Source organism: Elephantulus edwardii, unplaced genomic scaffold (genome assembly GCF_000299155.1).
Source record: "Elephantulus edwardii isolate Elephantulus edwardi_28Jun2011 unplaced genomic scaffold, EleEdw1.0 scaffold00322, whole genome shotgun sequence".
NCBI classification, from domain to species: Eukaryota; Metazoa; Chordata; class Mammalia; order Macroscelidea; family Macroscelididae; genus Elephantulus; species Elephantulus edwardii.
Window position 1 is genome coordinate 701,087 of NW_006400072.1, and position 8,089 is coordinate 709,175.

Sequence of the window (8,089 nt, forward strand, 5' to 3'; positions counted from 1 at the left end):
TCTTTTAAAAATTTATTTTATATTGGTTTGCATAAAAAATTCATATACATTGTGTTTCAGTGGTGCCCACTACTTTTGTCTCATTAAAATAAGAAGGATAAAGCAGTCTAGTTTGGAGTGGGGAAAGGAAGCTAAGCTCTTACTCAAAAGCCTGTAGGTCTCTCTGGTGATTTGAACTGGCGGAATGGCTTTTATTGAGTCTAAACCGACTCACAATAGAGTTGGAGTTAGTGGGAGCACAGAGGATCTCCCAGAAACCTGTGTTGTTTAGAAGAGGCTATTCCTTGGACAGGGACATAATGCTTGGAAGGAGAAGACCCTCAATGAGATTGTCGACCCAGTGACTGCAGCAATTCATGGATAGTTCAGAACAGGGCAAGGTTCAGATCTGTTGTTCAGAGGGTTGTTATGAGTCATACTCGACTCGATGGCACCTAACAAAAACGACAACAACAATAGCCAATGATGCCAAGCATTTCCTCATCTGTGTGTTGGCCACCTGCATATCTTCTTTGGTGAAGTGTCTTTTCATGCCTTCAGCCCATTTTGTAATCGGATTGTTTGTCTTTTTCTTGTGGAGGAGTTGGAATTTTTTATAAATTTTAGAGCTGTGTCCTTTGTCAGATGTGTCACTGCAAAATGTTTCTCTCAATCTGGAGACTTTTATAAATTTATAGTGTTGATAGACCTCGGATCAAAGACGCAGAGATCCTTCTCCACGAGCCAGTTTTTGTATAGCATGTGAGATATTTTCTCTACATTTACAGTTATAGTATCTGCAAATTTAAAAAGACATTTTTTAAAGGTGCTGATTCAACCGGAATGGGCAGATGTAGCAAATACCCAAAAAGGGACAGAAATGAGTCAGTTTGGGATTCCCTGACCTCTGCTTTGAGGTGAAGTTGAACAGTTCGCATTCATTCCTCTATGCGATGAACGCCTCCGCCATCTCGTGGCAGACTGCGGAAATACAGAATATATATTTTTTTTGGGAGTGGTCATTGAATTATTTTGACGCCACGTGAGAGACAGAAAATGAGAGAGGACATTAGTTGAAATTTCACAGAAAACGTATTACTATGTCTCAGAAACGCAAAAAGCATTTTAATGAGACGACTTTTATGAAAACGGTAGGGTAGAAAAAGCAATTGAAGCAATGAAGGCTTGTTGTCAGACATCCAATCTATCTCTGTCTTCCTCAAATTTGGTATGATTAAACTTCCTGGTAGACACACTTTACTGGCTGCACATGGCCTCAAGTTCAGAAATCCCCTGGGGGTTAGTGCTCTGCAGTTACACCCCCCACCATTCCTATCATCCACCACCTTCCCACCCCCCACCTTCCCATCGCCTCCCCTCAGAAAAGGAAAATAACACTCTATTAATCAGACTCGTGTCCTTTTTGAACAAAGAACTTGGCATTTTTATTCTGCAGGGTTTGCAAAAATGGTGAAGCTGGCTATGCCATTCTTCCGTAAAGTTAGTCCTAACTTTCTTTTTTTAAAAAAATATAATTTCACCTACAACCATGAGAAAACAAAATAGATGAATGCGACCTTCTAAGACTCAAATCCCTATGCACAGCCAAAAACTTCTCCAACAGGGTAAAAAGGGAAGCCACAGACTGGGAAAAAGTATTTGGTAATGACATGTCAGATAAGGGACTTATAATTTATAAAATACTTGAGCACCACAACATGATAAAGTTAAATAATCCAATTGAAAAATGGGCACAGAATATGAACAGATACTTCACTGAAGACATTCAGATGACCAACAAGCCCATGAAGAAATGTTTAAAATCCCTAGTTCTAAGAGAAATGCAAATCAAAACAACTATGAGATATCATCTCACCCCAGTTAGAATAGCAAAATTTAACAGAACAGCAAGCAACAAATGCTGGCGACGTTGTGGAGAAACTGGAACCCTTATTCACTGTTGGTGGGAGTGTAAAATGGTGCAACCACTATGAAAGGCGGTGCGGTGCTTTCTCAAAACATTGGCAAATAGAGATACCATTTGACCCAGCAATTCCACTACTGGGAATATACCCCAAAGAGACCGTAACTGACATCCAAGCAGATATATGCACACCCATGTTTATCGTGGCTTTGTTCACAATAGCAAGAAGTTGGAAACAACCTAAGTGCCCATCAACAAATGACTGGATAGAGAAGCTGTGGTATATTCACACAATGGAATACTGCACTGCATTGAAAAACAAGGAACTTATGCAATATTATTCAAAATGGGTGACCCTGGAGGACATTATGCTGAGTGAAGTATCTCAGTCACAAAGGACAAATACTGCATGGTGACACTGTTGTACAATAGGACTGACATCGGGGTTGGGGGGAGACTGAGAAAAATTGCATAAATGATGTATTTATAAATACATAAATTATACTGCATTGAGACAGATGAGGGAGAGAACAGTTTAAAAGTGATATATGGTTCAGTATTATAGTTATGACAGGAGTCCAGAATGAAGGTTGCATAGTGGGGAAGTCTTTTTATGACCTGTTAAATATCTTCTTTTGTGCTGGCTCTATTTAAGTGTTCTATATCTGTTCTTGTCAATCTGAGTTTCAGGAATTTGTCCCTTTTGTTTTTTTTTAATTTATCAGAGTATAGCTTTTCATAGTATTCTGACCTTATAGATTTAATTTCATCTGGTTCTGTTGTGCCAAGAAGCTGTTGAAGCAAGTGTGCCATTGTACACATTTCATCTCCCCTGCTGGGGTTGATAGTGAAAGTATGTATCCTCATGGAGCTCCTGTGATCCTGGATCCTTGAATAACAATCGTAATCAGGATCTTCTGGAACCAGTGTGTCAGAGGCGAAGCATGACTGAGCATGCTCTCCTCCTGCTAAAACCATTGGGAGGCTTTTGTTACTGCAGCACAAACTGGCCTATACTGAGTGATAGAAGAGTCAATGCCACATTAATGCTTTTAAAATACTGGGTATGAAAAAAAAATATTGGGTACGTTTAAAATTTTCTAAATTGTGTTTTGCATTAAACTTTACAAAGCAAATTAATTCTTCACTCAACTATCCATACACATTTTATTCTATGACATTAATTTCAATATCTACAATGTAATCTACACCTTTTCGTAATACTTGCTATAATTCTGATTTCCTGTATCTGTCTGTGTTTCCTTTCTTTAGTGATATGGTGTGGATCATTCTTTTATTGTATGTTGCCTTTCATTTAATCCATCTTAATCTGTGTCTATTCTCTATTAAGGGAACTCTGGTGGCTTAGGGGTAAAATGTTGTGCTGTCAATCCAAAAGCAGGCGGTTCAAATCCAGAAGGACAGGCAATATCCTTTCATCTGATTTATAGCCTCTGAAAACTTGCTGGAAGGTCAGCTATGAGTCAGTTTCGATTTGACAGCAAACAACATTATCTATTCACTAATTTTATCTTCTCCCTACTTCCCTCACTCCTTTCCCATCCATGGTAACCATCCAAGAATGATTCCATCTGTGTATGAACCTTTTCCTAGCTTTTTAAACAGTGGTCTTAAATAATATTTATCCTTTTGTGACTGACTTCACTTAGTATAATGTCCTCTAGATTCATCCATGTTATGCAGTTTTTATCAATTATTTTTTCAGTGTTGCATTTCAGTTGTGAATATACCATAGTTTGTTTATCTGTTTGTCTATTTATGGACATTGGTGGACTACTTTGAACTGAATGCCCCTAACATACATGCATATGATATAAGGAGGAAACTATGTCATGATCTCCAATGATATTAAACCAAAGAGTTGTAGGAGCACTGATGGTAGAATAGAATACTTCCTAATCTTATTGCCAAAGTGATTGAAAATAACATGGCCTCAGTAAGGCACACTTTAGTCTTTAAATTGACATCATAGTTCCAGAGTACTTTGGAGAGGTCCCTGACAGCAGATTTTCCCAATGCAATTGTTGTTGTTAGGCAACTCATAGTAACCCTATGAATAAAAGATTTGAACCCTCTTCTATCCTGTGCCATCCTCACACTTCCTGATGCATAAAAGCCCATTGCAGCAGTCACAACATCAATCCACCTGGTTGAGGGTCTTCTTCTCCTTCACCAACCCTCCACCCTTCTAAGTGTCATGTCCTTCTCCAAGGAATAGCCCTTCCTAGCAACATGCCCAAAATATGTGAGGCAAAGCTTCATCATTCTTGCCTCTAAAAGAGCACTTTGAGTGTACCCACTCCAAGACATATCTCTTGGTTCTCTTGGCCATCCATGGAATATTCAGTGCTCTTCTCCAACACCACAGCTCAAAGGCATAAATTCTTCTTCTTTCTTTTTTTTTTTCTATATTTTATTAATTTTCATAAACATTTACAGAGATTTTGGGTTTCCATTCATTCCTTGTTGCACTATTCTCTCTACCCTCCTCCCAGTTTGTTCTTGTCCAAATGCCACAATGCTTGTCAAAGCCAGTTCTGATTAATCTTCTTTGTCAGTGTGTCCTTTGCCATTCCCTATCACTCCTCCCTGAGAGAGACTTCACCCTGAGTCATAAGGAAAAGGGGATGGCGTATTCTCTTAGCTACTTCCTGCTGAAAAGGGACGCTGTGGGTTTCAGGGTGAAGATCTTCTCTCACTACTCTAAAGGGCCCCTTTGGCAGTAGGAAACACATAGACTATTATGGAGATTGATTTTGGGATTTAGATGCACTCTTATTGATTGTGCTTGGCCATACATGTTCATATCCTTGAAGATGTATCATGGGGGTGTTGCAACCTAGAAGGCACAATTTTGACTAACAAGTTATAAGTACATGAGTCCAAAAATTATGGAAAAGTAAAAGAAAAGATTCTTTCATTGTTTTACAAACCCTCCCCCAGGTCCCCTCCACCATGTAGCCCTCGCTCTAGTCTCCTGTGATGACAGAAATACCTAGTTATATATCTCTTTTAAACAGTTTTCTCCCTCCTCTGTTTCAGTGCAGTATACATTATTGAACCCATCTTACTCAGTCTCTCCCCAACAGTGGCATCATGTAATATTTGTCCTTTTGTGACTGGGATATTTCACTCAGCATAATGTTCTCCAGAGTCAACCATTTTGAATAATATTGCATGAGTTCCTTGTTTTTTAATGCAGCATAGTATTCCATTGTGCGAATATACCACAGCTTCTCTAGCCATTCGTTTGTTGATGGAAATTCTTCTTCTTTCATCCTTATTCACTGTCCAGCTCTCAGATGCATAGCAAGTAATTGGAAAAACTATGGCCTGAATCAGATGTCAGTTCTCAAACTGACATCATTACTCGTCGTAATTTGGAGAGGTCCCTAACTGCAGATTATCCCAGTGCAAATGTACCTCCTTATTTTCTGACTGCTGGTACCAAGAGTGTTAATTGTGGATCCAAGCAAGATGAAGCTGTTTCCAATGCAATATGTCTGTTAATTTCTTGACTGCTGGTGCATTCAGGTTAGATGAAATCACTCACAATTTAAATCTTTTGTATGGTTTTCATGATGTCGATGTTGTCTACCGGCCTGGTGGTGAGGATTTTTGTGTTCCTGATGTTGAGATACAATCCGTATTGAAGGCTGCAGTCTTTGATCTTCTGTAGCAGGCATTACACGTCTTCCTGTCTTTCAGCAAGCAAAGTTGTGTCATTTGTATAACCCAGGTTGTTGATAAATCTTTCTCCAATCCTGATACCATATTCTTTTCGTAGAATTCAGCTACTCTGATGATTGCCCGGAGAAGAATTGATGCCTTTGAGCTGTTGGAGAGCTGTTGTGTTGGAGAAGAGTACTGAATATCCAATGGATGGCCAGAAGAACTAACACCTATATCCTGGAGAAGATGCAGCTACAGTACTGCTTAGTGGTAAAGATGGTGGACCTTTCTCTCACGTACTTTGAGCATTTGTTACTTGGAAAGGGACATCATGCTTGGAAAGGTGGAAGAGGTTCAGAGAAAGGGAAGACGACCCTCAATGAGATGGGTTGACACAGAGACTACAGCAATAGGCTCAACTGTGTCAGAGATGATGAGGATGGCACAGGATAGGGCAGGGTTCAGATCTGTTGTTCATAAAGTTGCTATGAGTCATATTCAACTTGATGGCATATAATAGTAACAACAATGCTATCATAGCCCTAATAGGATGTAAGAGGTGGTCCCCTAGGATATGGCCAGTAACACATCTTATCTCATTAAAGAAAAAAGGAAAGGAAAGTTAACCGAGAAATACAGGGCCCTCAGTGACACCAAAAAATAATTGTGAAGAGTCGAGTGTGTGTTCTTCTCATGGTTCCGGAATGGAGAGAAGGAGGAAGCAGGGAGCAGGCCACTAGGGGGGACCTGCCACCGCTTCCACTACTACCTCTGTGCTTGTGCGTGGGAAAAGAGGCGTGAGGCCCAGGCACCAGCCAGCTGGGGCCACTGCATCAAACAACGGCTGCTAGAAGTGAGAAGGTCCAAGCCTGTAAGAATGTCCAGCTCCAGATAAATGAAATCAGAGGACTATGCTTGGAGTCTTGCAAAATCTTTCTCAGTCAGCCTATCCTGTGAGAGAGCTTCAAGCACCACTCAAAATATGTGGGCAGTATGATGACTTGTTTCCACTTTCTGAGCATGGTGTTTTCCTACCAGAATCAGCTACCTACCTGTTTCTTGGGGACTATGTGGACAGGGGGAAGCAGTCCCTGGAGACTATCTGCCACTTGCTGGTCTGAAAAGGAAGCATCCAGAGAACTTGTTTCTTCTCAGAGGAAAACATGAACGCGCCTCCATCAGTAGAATTTATGAATTTTATGGTGAGTGTAAAAGAAGATACAACATTAAACTCTGGGAAAAGTTCACAGACTGCTTTAACTATTTACCAATAGCTGTCATAAGAAGATATTCTGCTGTTGTGGAGGTTTAACAACAATGTGTCAAACTATGGAGCAGATTTAGCAAATTATGGGACCAACTGATCTACCAGATGAAGGTCTTCTTTGTGATCTTTTGTGGTCTGACCCCAGTAATGATGTCTTGGGCTGAGGTGAAAATGAAAGTGAAGAGTCCTTCACATTTGGTGTAGACGTGGTTGCAACATTTCTCCATCAGCATGATTTTGATATTATGTGTAGAGCCCATCAGGTAGATTTAAATGGATTTTTTTTCCCCCGCAAAGAGACAGTTGGTCACTCTTGTTTCCTGCACCCATTTACTGTGGAGAATTTGATAATGAAGGGGCCGTGATAAGCAAGGATGAAATGATTATGTGCTCTTTTCAGATTTTAAAGCCTACAGAGAAAATGACTCTGAATGCCACTAGATCTGTAATGCCATCAAAGTGTATGATCACAAAGGGAGCAAAGAAATAGATGTCATTTTGACTGCCTAGTTGAGATCTGTAAGATACAGCATATAACTTTACATTTTAAAAACTGTAATGTGGAGGGGAACTCTGGTGGCCTAGTGGCAAGATGCTTCACTGCAAACCCAAAGGCACGTGGTTCAAATCCATCAGATGCTCTGCTGGAGATGGAGGGGCAATCTCCTCCTGTGCCAGTCAGATCTGATTTGATGGTACACAACAAGAAATAAGAAGAAATAAATAATAATAAATGTGTTCTTTACCCCACAAAACAAGCAAACAAACAACCCATCCATCCACCCCTGTAATGTGTACTGGTCAGCTTGCTCAAATAGCCCTGTGTCTGTGTGTGCACACCTCCTCCACTTTTTTTTTACTGAATAATGTCTACTGGTTGTAACAGCAAACGACAGACTCCTCCTTCACAGGACAGTGTTTTGTTTGGTTTTACAATTCTCCATTCCTTTGCAAACTGCTTTAGTGATGATGTTAAAGCTGTACTCCCCAGGACAGTTTATCCTGCCTAGGGAGTAAGTTTACAATAGATGTTTTTAAAATTCAGTACAGCCCATGAATAATGTAAACGATCGTTTTCTTTAGAGCATAAAGATAGCCCTTGGGTGCTCTAAATGTGTACATGTTGTTGTTATAAAATGCATACTGTCAATATAAATGGCTGTGGATATTTTTTTACTTTTTTATTAAATTTTATTAATTTTAATGAACATTTACAGAGATTTTGG

The 8,089-nt window shown here is 39.8% G+C and overlaps 1 pseudogene; it reads left to right on the forward strand.

Annotated features, from left to right (window-relative positions):
• LOC102876985 overlaps window positions 1-7,353 on the forward strand; it is a 12,312-nt pseudogene extending 4,959 nt beyond the window's left edge.
• The last annotated feature ends 736 nt before the right edge of the window (window positions 7,354-8,089 follow it).